The sequence below is a fragment of the Arvicanthis niloticus genome, chromosome 20 (genome assembly GCF_011762505.2).
Source record: "Arvicanthis niloticus isolate mArvNil1 chromosome 20, mArvNil1.pat.X, whole genome shotgun sequence".
NCBI lineage: Eukaryota > Metazoa > Chordata > Mammalia > Rodentia > Muridae > Arvicanthis > Arvicanthis niloticus.
Window position 1 is genome coordinate 5463888 of NC_047677.1, and position 13845 is coordinate 5477732.

The window sequence follows — 13845 nt, forward strand, 5'->3', positions numbered from 1 at the left end:
AAAGGGAAGGATTTGAGATTTCTTATTTAAAGGAAATATTGAATATAATAGAATGTACTTTGAAATCAATAAGTCATTGGCAACACTGTTGCAGCTGCATACAGAGAGAACCTTTTGTGCCTTTTTGCCTGCAGTGTTTATTTCTCTTATATGAACTATAAGAATGTTGATTATTGCACCTTGTTCTTTGGTAAATAGACTTAAGAATTTTTCTAAAAAGAGCCATTTCTTGTTAGATGATAGCTACCTTAGTAAACATGAGGGGATGTATCATATTTGTATGTGTTTGAAGCCCAGCCTTTTCTATATAGAGAGCAGGAAATTTCTTTTAAATGTATTCATTTGTGTGTATGTGTGTGTTATTTATATATATTATATATGTAGTTATTTAAGTACTTACGCGTGAAATTGAGCATCATGTTGGCGTGGTGACCAGAGTAGTAAGGTGCTAGATGGTCATATTAAAAGCACAGCAGAGTGTGCAATCAGTCACTGACTGGTGGGTTTGTAAACTAGGTTCAGTTTTTGAACCACAGAATACCTCATGTGTAAATACAGTGTTCATGACTTAACTGAAATGCAGTTATTGTAAAAAAAAAAACAAAACAAAAAACAAACAAACAAAAAAAACAATGTGAAGCCACTGGCTGGCTTATGCCTTCTGAGTTTCTGTTTTTATCTCCTTTTTGGAAAGGAGTTGTTTTATTATTTTTTAAATAGGGTTTACAGCTAGAAATTTGAATGCCAAAGTTCTATTTATTAAACTAAGAAAAATGTTTTCAATGTTAATGGCTAGTATTTTTCCACTGGAATATTGTTTGTTGATGTTGGAATTTGTATTTACAGAGAAATAAATTTTTTTAGAAAAAATTATTGTCTTCGTGGTGCCTAATGTTGGTGTAAGGATGTATTTGAAATTCCAGGCTTTCTGTCCCAAGTTCTCAATGACAAGAGTATGTTGAGTCAACTTTAAAGTAAAAGCTTTCTATAAATACATAAATGAATCTGTGGCTAGAACACAAGACTTCTTCTTTCTATCTTACTTCATTGACTAGCCTTCCCTTAATGTCTTTATGGAAAGGTGGAGGAATTTTCCACGGACAGGTGTCGTAAATGCAAAGTCAAGTCTGTGTACACCTCAGCTGATGGTGCTGTGTTCCCTCTGGGACTCTACACTCAGCCGCTAGTGCTCTGCTCCCTTAGGGAATGTGCTCACCTCAGCTGTGCTGCCTTAGGGACTATACATATGTGCCGCTCTTGCTGTGCTCCCTTGGAGTCTTTTATAATCTCTATTGACATCAGAAATTGTCCTAGTTTTCCAACAGATATGTCTTCAGTTTTTCATGTTGGACAATTGAGTCAAATCTTTTAATCAAAGAGAGACTTTGCTGAAATGGGTACAAATGAAGCCCAGTATGGGGCCTTCTATTTCATTTTGACTTGCCAGTATAGACAAGTATAGATCAGTCCTAAGAATGGTAGCCTTATTCTGAATCACTCTGTAGGCCCAGTCTCCAGGAAGCCGCCTGATCTTTGGGTCTGGTATCTTTCTCATCACAGCTTACTTGGCATTGTCCTGTCAGTCTTTAGTGACACACATAGTTCAGTTAATAGAAGGATCCTTCTAGAACTCCTAATATTGGTGTCACACACTACCTAGGTTTCAATCAAGTATCACAGAAATAAGACCTGGGAGCTAGGCATGATTATGCACGTCTAGAATCCCAGAAGAATTGAGAGTTCAAGGATTTCTTTGGCTACATAGTAAGATTGAAGCATGTCTGGATTGCTAGGTGAGATGTTTTTTCTTGAAACCAAATTTTAAAAATCCTAGAATTAAAATTTCTTCTGCAGAATGATAGGATCACTTTTGATCTGTTAATTTTAATATATTTTAGTAACTTATCACAAAACATATCCAGTGATGTTGATGAAACTGATTCAAAGACTGTGTCAGCTTCCTCCATTCAGATCCTGTGTCAAAACCAGAATATCCAATCACCTTCAATTGTTTGAGTACACAGTTTGGCAAGTGTAGAAGAGGAGCTGGGTATGAGAACATGTCTGTACAGAAGAGCTCTGCAGAAAAGAGAAGTAAAACTATTATGTATTTGAAAAAAGTACATCAGGGGTTTGATTGACAGCAGTTAGATTTTTGTTAGCAGTCACACTGAGTACCAGGTAGAACAGTTCCAAATGTAGAGGCCCCAGCATAACAGCCCACATCATCCTTGGCTTAGGGAAACTCCAGAATAAGCAACGAAGGAAATTGTGATCAAAGTTTGCTAATGTGGCTGTAGGATACTGTCTTAGCTTGGGTTTCATTGCTATGAAGGGACACCATGACCAAGGCAACTCTTAAAAGGGCAGCATTTAATTGGGGCTAGATTACAGCTTCAGAGGATTAGTCCATTATGGCAGGAAGCATGGCAGCAGCCAGGCAGACATGGTGCTGGAGAAGCTGAGAGTTCTGCATCTTGATCCAAAGGCAGAAGAAGGAGACTGATTTTAGCAGGCAGCCAGGAGAAGGCTCTCGTCTATACTGGGTGGAGCCTGAGCATAGGAACACAGTGACACTCTTCTTGAAACAAAGCCACACCTCTTAATTTTGCCACTTCTCATAGCAAAGCATATACAAACTACCACAACCCTAACTGGTATATCTGCAACAGAATACCCCTTCACCTATCCTACAGAGAGAGTCATGGAAGAGGGAGCAGAAAGATTCTACAAACCCAGAAACCTAGGCCATCTGCTGAGAGATGGTATCTGATACATGTGAGAAGGGAGCTATACCCATGAACAATATGGTTGACTGAACAAGACCATCATGACAACACCAGTTGGTATGCCAACAATGTGGACACAGCAATTCTGCATGGTCCCACCCCTACATGAAGAGTTACAGGTAGTAACTGCCTACTGAGAGAGGGAAAAATAAGTCTCTTTCTGGGACAAATGCCCACATTGGTTGTCAAATCATAAGTGGTCAGCCTTGGATACATGTACATATAAGCAAAACTAAATAGAGCTAGTAAATTATATACATATATATGCAGTATATGTATAGTGTATATGTATGCATACATATACATTTATGTATAATAATAGATGGGTTTTGGAGGGGAGGACAGAGGAATTAGAGTCATGAGAGGGAGTGGTAGGAGTGGCATGGATATAGTTCTAATGTATGAAGTTCTCAAAAGCATTGTTTTTTGTGTGCATGTGTATTTTTTTTAAGATTGCTAAAGTGTTGTTGCTGCTGCTGCTGCTGGGCTGATCTCAACCTTGGACAGGGAATCTTCTTATTGCAGTGGGGAACAGTCAGTGGGATGAATGCTGAAAACAAGAGACTCAATTCTTCACCCTAAAGAAGGTGTCTGTATAAACATCATCATGACCAAGGCTCAGGGCTACTTTGCAAATGAGACAGAATGTAAGATCCAAAGAATAGGGAGGATTGTATGAAACACTCTTCTAGACATGACAGTCATTCATGAACACAACAGCCGTGTTTACCTACAAGGGAATTGCATATGATCAGGCCAGCCAAAATCCCAGCAGAGATGGAACAGATGACCTCCAGGCCCCACCTCTTATTGAAGAGCTGTTGGTAGTGGAGAGCTGGGGAGAGAGATTCATCCTCTTTTGAGGATGTCACTGGTGGGTTTCCTATGCTGTAGTGCATGGCTTCACTACGTATATGGGCAGAATTAACTGGATTTGAGTGGGCTGTGGAATGAGAGGGAGGACGTGGGTGAGGAGAGGAGAGAGAGGGAAGAAGGACATGGGGCTAGGAAGGAACCTGCTGGGGAGCATGGAGGACTTAAAGTAGTGAAATGGATGCTAGTGCAAAATTTTCAAAAATTAAAAACCTATATGAAAAAATAGAAATTAGCCTAGGTGGTATTTTCTCAAAAAAAAAAGGGGGGGGGAGGAAGGGAGAAGAGAGAGAGAAAGAGAAAGAGAGGGTAGTAAGAAAGGACAGTTGCTGAAAAAAGCTCCCTTTCCTCAATAAAACATTGGTGTCAAAACAAAAAGGAAATGTTCCCATTTTATCCACTGTGCTTTCATGTGTCAGTCTCTGTCTGTCTCTAGACTTCCTCAGAACAGAAATTCAGAGCTTAAACATCCACCATTCTGAGATCAGGAAATGAAGCATTTAGATACTTGAGCTATCGAAACAAAGCAAATGCCCACGAGGTGACTTGTAAATGCATGTTTACAGCTACATTATTATTTACTATTTATCTATTTATTCTTATCTAGTACATCCTGACCACAGTTCCCCTCCCCCCTCTATTTCCATGCTACACCATTCCCACATTCCTGCTGCCTCTCCTCTCCCCTAGATCCACTCCTCCTCTTTTTCCCTTCAGAAAAGAGCAGGAGGCCTCCCAGGCATTATCAACCAAATGGTATAACAATTTACAGTAAATCTAGGTACAAACCCTCATAGCTAAGTTGGATGGGACAACCCAGCAGGAGAAAAAAGGTCCCAAAAGCTGGTAAAAGAATCAAAGGCATCCCCACTTCCACCGTTTGGAGTCCCCCAAGAACACCAAACTACACAACCACAACATAAATGCAGAGGTCCTAGTTCAGATCCACAAAGATTGTTGTTTCAATCTCTGTGACTCTTCTGAGCCTTGTTAGTTGATTCTGTGGTGTCTTTAACTTCTGTGGCTCTTATCATCCTTCTGCCTGTTTGGTGGGATTCTCCAAGATCCACAGAATATGTGGCTGTGGGTTTCTGCATATGCTCCTATCAGTTCCTGGATGATGGCTCTCTGAGGGTTATGTTTGGTTCTATCCTATGTCTCTGGAGTATCCAGTTTCTGGTTCCTGGCCCTCTAGGCAATGTCAGGGGAGGACTCCCTCTCCTGGGTTTGGTCTCAAGTTGGACCAGCCAATGGTTGGCCACTCCTACAAGTTCTCAACCTTAAACCCTGGGTCATCTTGCAGGCAGGACAAACTGTAAGTTAAAGGTTTTATAGCTGGGTTGGTGTCATAATCCTTCACTGGAATTCTTGCCTGGTTACAGGAGATGACCAGTTCAGGTTCTATATTCTGTAACTAGTAGTCTTCCCTGTGGTCACCCCTATAGATTCCAAGGCGTTTTCATTGCATTAGGTTTCTCCCTCACCCCTGAACTTTCCCACACCCACCAATCCCAGTTGTCTCTTTCAGTACTCACTCCCTCCACCCCACTACCTGGTCCCTCCTATTTCCAGTCCACCCTCAAAATCTACTCTATTTTCCCTTCCCAGGTAGATTCATGCATCCCTCCCACTGAGCCCTGCTTGCTACTCAGCCTCTCTGGGTCTTTGAATTGTCCTTTATAGCTAATATCCGCTTATAAGTGAGTACATCCTATGTTTATTTTTCTGAGTCTTTGGTACTTCACTCAGGATGAGTTTTTTCTAGTTCTATCCACGTACTTGCAAATTTCATGATGTTATTTTTTTTTTAAAGCAAAGTAATACTCTGTAGTGTAAATGTACCACATTTTCTTTATCCATTTTTCAGTTGAGGGAAATCTAGGTTGTTTCCAATCTAGATATTATGAACAAAGCTGCAATGAACATAGTTGAGTAAGTATCCTTGTGGTAGGATGGAGCATACTTTGGGTATAAGCCCAGGAGTAGTATAGCTGGGTCCTGAGGTAGATGGATTGCCAATTTTCTGAGAAATCACCGCATTGATTTTTGAAGTGGTTATTCAAGTTTGCTCTCCCACCAACAATGGAGGCGTGTTCTCTTTGCTCCACATTCCCTCCAGTGTTGGGGGCCAACTTTTAGCAGAAAGCGGCTATCAGCTTTGCAGCCATCTTGAGCCATATACCCTGACATGAGACTTGGATTACAATAGCCTACAACAGCTGAGCACACTCCGATAATCTTGGTTTAGATACCTTGGGTGTGTGAGATTAAAGCTGTGTAACTTAAGAGTGTGACTTAGAAGTGTAGAGATCAGACTTAGAGATAAGACCTAAGGGCATGATTAAAGGTGTGACCAAAAGGCATGGCTTAGAAGTGAGACGTATAAAAGGCAGAGGCAAATGGGAGAGAATCAGACATTAGGGAGACGCAGAAGAGAGAAAGAGACACTTTAGAGAGAACAACTTGGAGTTAGTTATTAGGCATTAGGCACTTGGCACTTGGAAGAAGAAACTAGGAACTTGGAGGCACTAGGGACTAGGAACTAGGGACTAGGAACTCAAGACTTGGGACTTGGACTAAGAAGAGGGACTGAAGAATAAACAGGATTGAAATACACTCTGTCTGGTCTCCATTCTTCAAGTCCATCCTCACTCTCTCTCTTGCTGAACCCTGACCCGAGGACTGGAGCAGCTTGGGCCAGGATACAGTGGCCGCCAAACGCGGGGCAGCCCGGGCCTCAACATTTTGCTCGGGCCTCGACATTTTTTGGCTCCGGAACGTGGGGCTAGTGCGGACTCAACACTCCAGCATGAGCTGTCACTTGTGGTTTTGACCTTAGCCATTCTGACAGGTGTAAGATAGAATAAGATCAAAGCCTTTTGGTCTGCACTTCTCTGATGGCTAAGGATGTCGAGCATTTCTTTTAAGTGTTTTTCAGCCATTTGAAATTTCTCTGCTGAGAATTTTCTCTTGGATCTTGTCTTAGGGTTTTTATTGCTTCGAAGAGACACCATGACCACAGTAACTCTTATAAAGGAAGACACTTAATTCCGGCTGGCTTAGAGTTTCAGAGGTTTAGCTTATCATGGCAGGAGTGTAGAAGTATGAAGGCAGACATGATGCTTAAGAAACAGATGAGAGTTCTATATCTCGATCCACAGACAGCAGAAGAAGATTGTGTGCCACACTGGCCAGACTTGAGCTTATAAGACCTCCCTGCCTCCACAGGGATGCACTTCTAACAAAGCCACGCTTCTTTATGTACTTTGTATTAGCCATTCCCATTAGCTGTTTGTCCTATTGATGGTATCCTTTGACTTACAGAAGTTTTTCAGTTTCAGGGGGTCCCATTTATTCTTGATGTTAGTGCCTGCACTATCAGTGGTCTGTACAGGAAGTTGTCTCCTATGCCAATGTATTGCAAGGCTTTTTCTTTTTTGTCAGTTTCAGTGTATCCGGTGAGGTCTTTGATCCACTTGGACTTGAGTTTTGTGCCAGGTGATAAATATGGATCAATTTGCATTCTACTACATACTGACATCTAGTTAGACCAGCACCATTTGTTGACGATATTTTCTTTTGTCCATAGCATATTTCTGGCTTCTTTTTCAAAATCCAGGTGTCCATAAGTACATGAATTTATGTCTGGGTCTTTGATTTAATTCCACTGATCAACCTATCTGTTTATTCCAATACCATGTGGCTTTTATTATCTGTAATAGAGCTTGAAATCAGGGATGGTGCTGCCTTTGGAAGTTTTTTTTTTCTCTTTTCTTTCTTTCTTTCTTTCTTTCTTTCTTTCTTTCTTTCTTTCTTTTGTTCTTTCTTTCTATTTTATTTACATTTCAGATGCCATCCCCTTTCCCCATTTCCCCTCCCTAGAAAACCCCTATCCCATGCCCCCTTTTCCTTTTTGCTTTTATACATTTTTTAAAAATGTTAATCAAAGGCTTTATAAGTTTGGTAATGCTCAATCAGAAGTGTAACCCAATACCCAACCTAGATATGTAAACTATCTTTGACTGGTGGAGACACATGAACATCTGCCTCCATGCCCCCTTTCTCTTTCTCTCTCTTTCTCTCTCTTTCTCTCTCTGATCACCTAACTTCACCCTTCCTGTTAAAATAAAACTTTTCTCTCAAAATGCAATTAGAGCATACTTATTCCTAATTGTACCAGTGAGGTACAAGATAGTCCTAATACCCAGTCCATCATTTTGTTGACTAACCAGAACCTCTGTCATCTCTCCTAACTAAAGCACTTAGTTTTGAGGCTGGCTTTTTTTTCTTGGCTTTAGAATGAATGTTAGCTGAAAACCATCCACTCAAATCTTTTCTCTCAAAGTAAATAGCCAGGATTGGCTATGAGACTATAGGTCTTCAACCCCGTCAGAAATCCAGAATGACTAAGTTAACTGAAATTATGGGAAGCACTAAGCATAGCTTCTAAAACTTAGCCAATTTATAGAGACCGCTGAACACCTGGAAAGCCCCTATACTACTGAACGCTGGAGCATCAAATCTTCAGCCTTCTGGCCCAGAATCATCTGACAGACCTTAGTGATGCAGAATTATTAAGGGCTGATTACTCTGTCTAGGCAGATATAATCAGTCGACTATTCTGCAAGTGTGTCCTTTTCTGGACAGTAATTTGTCTGTAGATGGAGAGAGGCAATTCTTGCCTAGTGGCTGTCACCGCACAACTGGTGTAACTCCAAGGATGTTCAATTTCTTCTTAGAATCCACGACAGGAGGCTGTCAGGAGAAGACAGGTCTCTAAATAAAAATGAACATTAATATAGAAATATTTGTAACGCCAATTCTCTGCAGTCCGTGACCTGTGACCTCCCTAGGGTGCCTCCAGACTCAGTTTCCAGAGGGGAGCAGATCAGCTGGGAGACTGCTCCAGCCACCGGTATCTGGGCAGGGGCAGAAGGGGCGGAAGTTTTTATTGTATAGGATTCTTTTAGCTATCCTGAATTTTTTGTTTTTCTATATAAAATTGAGTATTGTGCTTTCAAGGTCTCTAAAGAATTCTGTTGAAATTTTGATGGGAATTGTGTTGAATCTGTAGATTGCTTATGGCAAGATAGGCCACTTTTACTATGTTAATTTTACTGATCCAGGAGCATGAGACATCTTTCCATCTTCTGGAGTCCTCATGTTTTGTTTTTTTTTTTTTTAAAGACTTGAAGTTATTATCATACTAGAATTTCATTTGCTTTGTTAGACTTACCCCAAGATATTTTATATTATTTATGGCTATTATAAAGGGTATTTCCCTGATTAATATTTTAGCCTATTGTTTGTATATAGGGAGGCCACTGTTAGAAGCTGCGTGAGCGTGATAGTATTCGCCATTACAAGATGGCGCGGGCATCCTGTCCTCCCACTAGTAAACAACTATGCAGGTGCAAAAGGCAAAAAGCGCGCCAAAGTCACTGCCCATCCTGGGGCGTATTATGGGTAATGAGGGAACAACCAATCAGAAGTGAACACACCATTCTAGGGTACATATAGCAGTGCCTTTTCCTGGCTTGGGGTCTTTCTGCTTCTGCTGATACAAGAATAAAGCCTCGTTGTGGTAACCACCCGAACACCACCTCACGTGTCTCTTTTGCGGGCGAAGGGGACACGGAGGGGCTCGGAACATCTGCCGCCGAAACCCGGGATCTTCAAGGCACTGCGGAAGACCCCCCAAGACTCGGGGTGGGTTAAAAGACCACAGGATCAAGGTACGTCTCTGAGAGATATGTTTGGGGTGGAAGCTTTCGTTGCGGGTGGATATTCACCCATTGCCGCTGCAGCAATAGTTGGCCTCTTGCTTGCGTTGCTTTCACTTTTAGCTTATTTGTGTTGTAAAGATCCAGCTCGCAACACAGCTATTAGTGCAAGTCAAGAGGTTTCAGGAGAGGTCCACTCCAGAGTATTAGAAACAGGCCAAAGAGCCTGGAAAGGAGAAGCAGGCAAAAAAGCCTGGGCAACAGAAGCAGGCCAAGGAGCCTAGTCATAGGAAAGAGTACTCAAAAGGAACGGGGGCCACTGCAGGGCCTATTAAGGTTAAGGACCCTTCACCAGCTGGTGAAGAGAGAGTGGAGTTTGGGGGGACCCCCCTGTACCCCATTAAGGAGCCTGCTTCTATAGACCTTAGCGGCTCTGAGGAAGACCTAATGCAAGGAGAGGAAGAAAGCCTGGGGCAGGAAGCAGCGGCCTATGCAAAAAATAGCCCTTCTGGGATAAGACTAAGAAAGACCTTGAATTCCTCGGCCCCGCCCTTGCCTCCGACCTATGCCTCGGGCAGCGCCTCTGGTTCATTTCTCGGCCCAGGAGATCTGAGACGACTGCAGCTTGCATTTCCGGTCTTTGAAGTGGCAGAAGGCTCTCATGTCCATGCCCCAGTAGAGTATAGACAGGTCAAAGAATTAGCTGAGGCAGTACGTGCATATGGAATTGGGGCTAATTTTACTGTATCCCAAGTGGAGAGGTTAAGTACAGCTGCTGTGATGCCAGGAGACTGGCAGGACACAGACTTAACAATATGGGTCAATACCTAGAGTGGAAGGCCTTGTGGCACGAAGCACTACAAGCACAAGCCAGGATTAATGCAAAAACTGAGGGACAGCAATTATGGACTTTTGACATGCTGGCTGGAGTTGGCGTACATGTGAACGACCAGACCGTTCATCCCTGCCAGGTCTACATACAGATAGCATCAGCTGCAATAAAGGCATGGAAGTCCCTCCCTAGGAAGGAAGGCAGTAACCTTTATTTGTCCAAGATAATTCAGACATCTAATGAGTCTTTCTCTGACTTTGTGGCCCGCATGACTGAGGCAGCTGGCAGAATCTTTGGGGAACCAGAGCAAGTGATGCCATTGATTGAACGGATGGTCTTCGAGGATGCCACGGCTGAATGCCATGCAGCCATTGCTCCTCGGAGAGCCGGGGGGGGGGGGGGGCGACAGGACTGGTTGGGAGTCTGTCGTGGCTTGGGAGGTCCCCTTACTAATGCCGGACTTGCAGCAGCAAACTTAGAAATGGCTGCAGTCCTCCTTAAAGGTCAGAATCGTGGAATGCTTTGCCTGTGGGAAGGCGGGACATATGCTGCATGTTGCTACTGAGAAAGTTCAATTTTCAGAAATTGGCTCCTTTTTAGGGACGGTTATCTACCCAGAAAAGATAATTCCTCAGAAATTGGAGATTCGTAGAGACCATTTACATACTTTGAATGATTTTCAGAAATTATTAGGTGATACAAATTGGTTAAGACCATTTTTAAAAATTCCCTCGGCCGAGCTGAAACCTTTATTTGATATTTTGGAAGGGGATGCTCATATTTCCTCACCGAGGGCCTTAACACCGGCTGTAAGCTGTGCTCTGCAAGTAGTAGAAAATGCTTTACAAGATGCCCAGTTGAAACGCATAGATGAAACCAAAACCTTTGACTTATGTGTTTTTAAAACTAGACACTTACCAACTGCTATATTATGGCAGGAGGGGCCCTTGTTATGGATTCATCCCAATGCTTCTCCCGCAAAGATTATTGAAAGGTATCCAGATTCAGTCGCTCAGCTTGCCCTTCATGGACTAAAAGCAGCCATTACTCATTTTGGAAGGGAGCCTAAGGTTTTGATAGTGCCTTATACTGCCCATCAAGTCCAAATATTAACGGTGACCTCTGATGTGTGGGCAGTGCTGGTTACTTCCTTCAATGGTCAAATATATAATCATTATCCTAAGCATCCCATCTTACAATTTGCCTTAACTCAAGCTATCATATTTCCACATATTGTGTCTCAGGAGCCACTCCCAGATGGAATGGTAGTTTATACGGACGGGTCAAAAACAGGAGTGGGTGCCTATGTGGTTAATGATAAGGTTACATCCAAACAATACCATGAAACCTCACCTCAAATTGTGGAATGCTTAGTAGTGTCAGAGGTTCTGGAAATCTTTCCAGGTCCTTTAAATATTGTTTCAGATTCCTTCTATGTGGTTAATGCAGTGAAAGCATTAGAAGTTGCTGGGTTAATTAAGACATCTAGCAGACTTGTAGAAGTTTTTCAAAAGATTCAGCTTACCCTGGCTAAGCGAAGATTCCCTATCTTTATAACTCATATTAGGGCTCACTCAGGCTTACCGGGACCTATGTCCCGTGGAAATGACCTGGCAGATCGAGCCACAAAGTTGATTGCAATTGCCCTTTCGCCAAAATTAGATTTGGCCAAAGCCTTTCATAAAAAGTTTCATGTGACAGCTGAGACACTACAATGTCGATTTAACATCTCTAGAAAGGAGGCCAGAGATATTGTGACTCAATGCCAAAACTGCTGTCAATTCCTACCTGTTCCCCATACAGGAATTAACCCTCGGGGAATCAGGCCATTACAGATCTGGCAAATGGATGTTACTCACATCCCATCCTTTGGCAAATTACAATATTTGCATGTCTTCATTGATACCTGTTCTGGAGTCATGTTCGCCTCTCCATTGAGAAAAGGCGGCCCATGTTATTCAACATTGTCTCGAGGCTTGGAGTGCCTGAGGAAAGCCTAAAATCCTTAAAACTGACAATGGACCAGCCTACACTTCTCAAAAATTTCAACAATTTTGTCACCATATGGAGGTGACACACCTGACGGGTCTTCCTTACAACCCTCAGGGACAGGGCATCATTGAGCGTGCTCATCGTACCCTTAAAACTTATTTGATAAAACAAAAAGAAGTTGAGGAAGCTCTGTCCACGGTGCCACGAGCTACTGTTTCTCCGGCACTTTTTTACCCTCAACTTTTTGAATTTGGACAGTCAGGGCAACACTGCGGCTGATCGCTATTGCCTAGAACCAACTAGGCCAAAAGAAATGATAAAATGGAAAGATGATTTGACTGGTCAATGGAAAGGCCCGGATCCTATTTTAATAAGATCCTGGGGAGCGGTTTGTGTTTTTCCACAGGAAGAAGACAACCCATTTTGGTTGCCAGAGCAACTGACGCGGTGACTTGCGGTTCCTGAAAATGACCCCCCGAAGGATTCATCTGCAGACGCTCTCAGTTCTCATTTGGACTCTCCTAATTCCGGTTCCTAGTATATATAGTGAATTTAGATGGCTATCCTATCTGCTTTTCCAAAACCTATGCCCTTGCCTTCTTAAAAGACGCCCCTTCTGCTAACTTGTACCAATGTAACTTGCTTTATGTCCCAGTGCTGGTCTGCTCTTGTCTATAAGCAGGCCCTAATAGCCAGTATACCACTATGGATCCCTATCCCCATTCAGATGTCTGGAACCTTGACTTTATTTCGACAGAAGAGAGAGTTTGATATAACTGCACCATTATCACTGCTATTACCATCTCTGCAGCTGCAGCTGTGACAGCCGGCACAGCCTTGGCTGATCAGGTTACAGCAGCTACTGTTGTTAATCAAATTTCAGAAAAGACCTCTGAGGCTTTGACCATTCTACAAAAAGTGGATGCATACCTGGCATCAGGCATTCTGTTGGTCAATCAGAGAGTTGATTTGCTCCAAGCCCGTGTGGAACAGCTCACGGATGTGGTTCAAATGAGCTGCATGTCAGCAACCCCACATCTAGGTATTACACCTCTGAGATTTATGAATGATACATTTATTCAAAGCCATAATCTTTCTGCTTATTTACAAGGGAAGTGGACTAGGGAGCTGGACCAGATGCAACAGCAATTGCAGATCCGGATTTCAAGCCTTAATGGAACACGAGTGGACCCCATTACCCCTGGCGATTTTACTTCTTGGCCTACCTGTGCCTTTTCCTTCTTTCTTAAAGGGTGGGGATAGGTCTGTTTGGTGCAGCCCTATGTTGTGGATTAGTGTTCATGTTATGATTGGTCGGCAAGCTCAGAGCCCAACAAAAATGTGACTAGGTCGCCATCGCCCAAGCACTCGTAGCCTTGAGCAAGGATCTCCCCCTGAAATTTGGCTATCTAGGCTAAGAAAGTAGCTGATGACTGAGACCCTCAGTTGATGCACCCCAAGGGTTCAGCCCATTGTACTGGGTCGATGAGAGGTCTAAGTCTAGCCAGCCCTTGCCTGAATAACCGTAGTACCTGAATATTTAGAGGTGTTTGCGAGTGGGTACTCGACAGGGAATGTTCCACAAGTGTGGATAGATTTCCTGAAAGTATGCCTGATTGCACAAAGGTTTGATGCC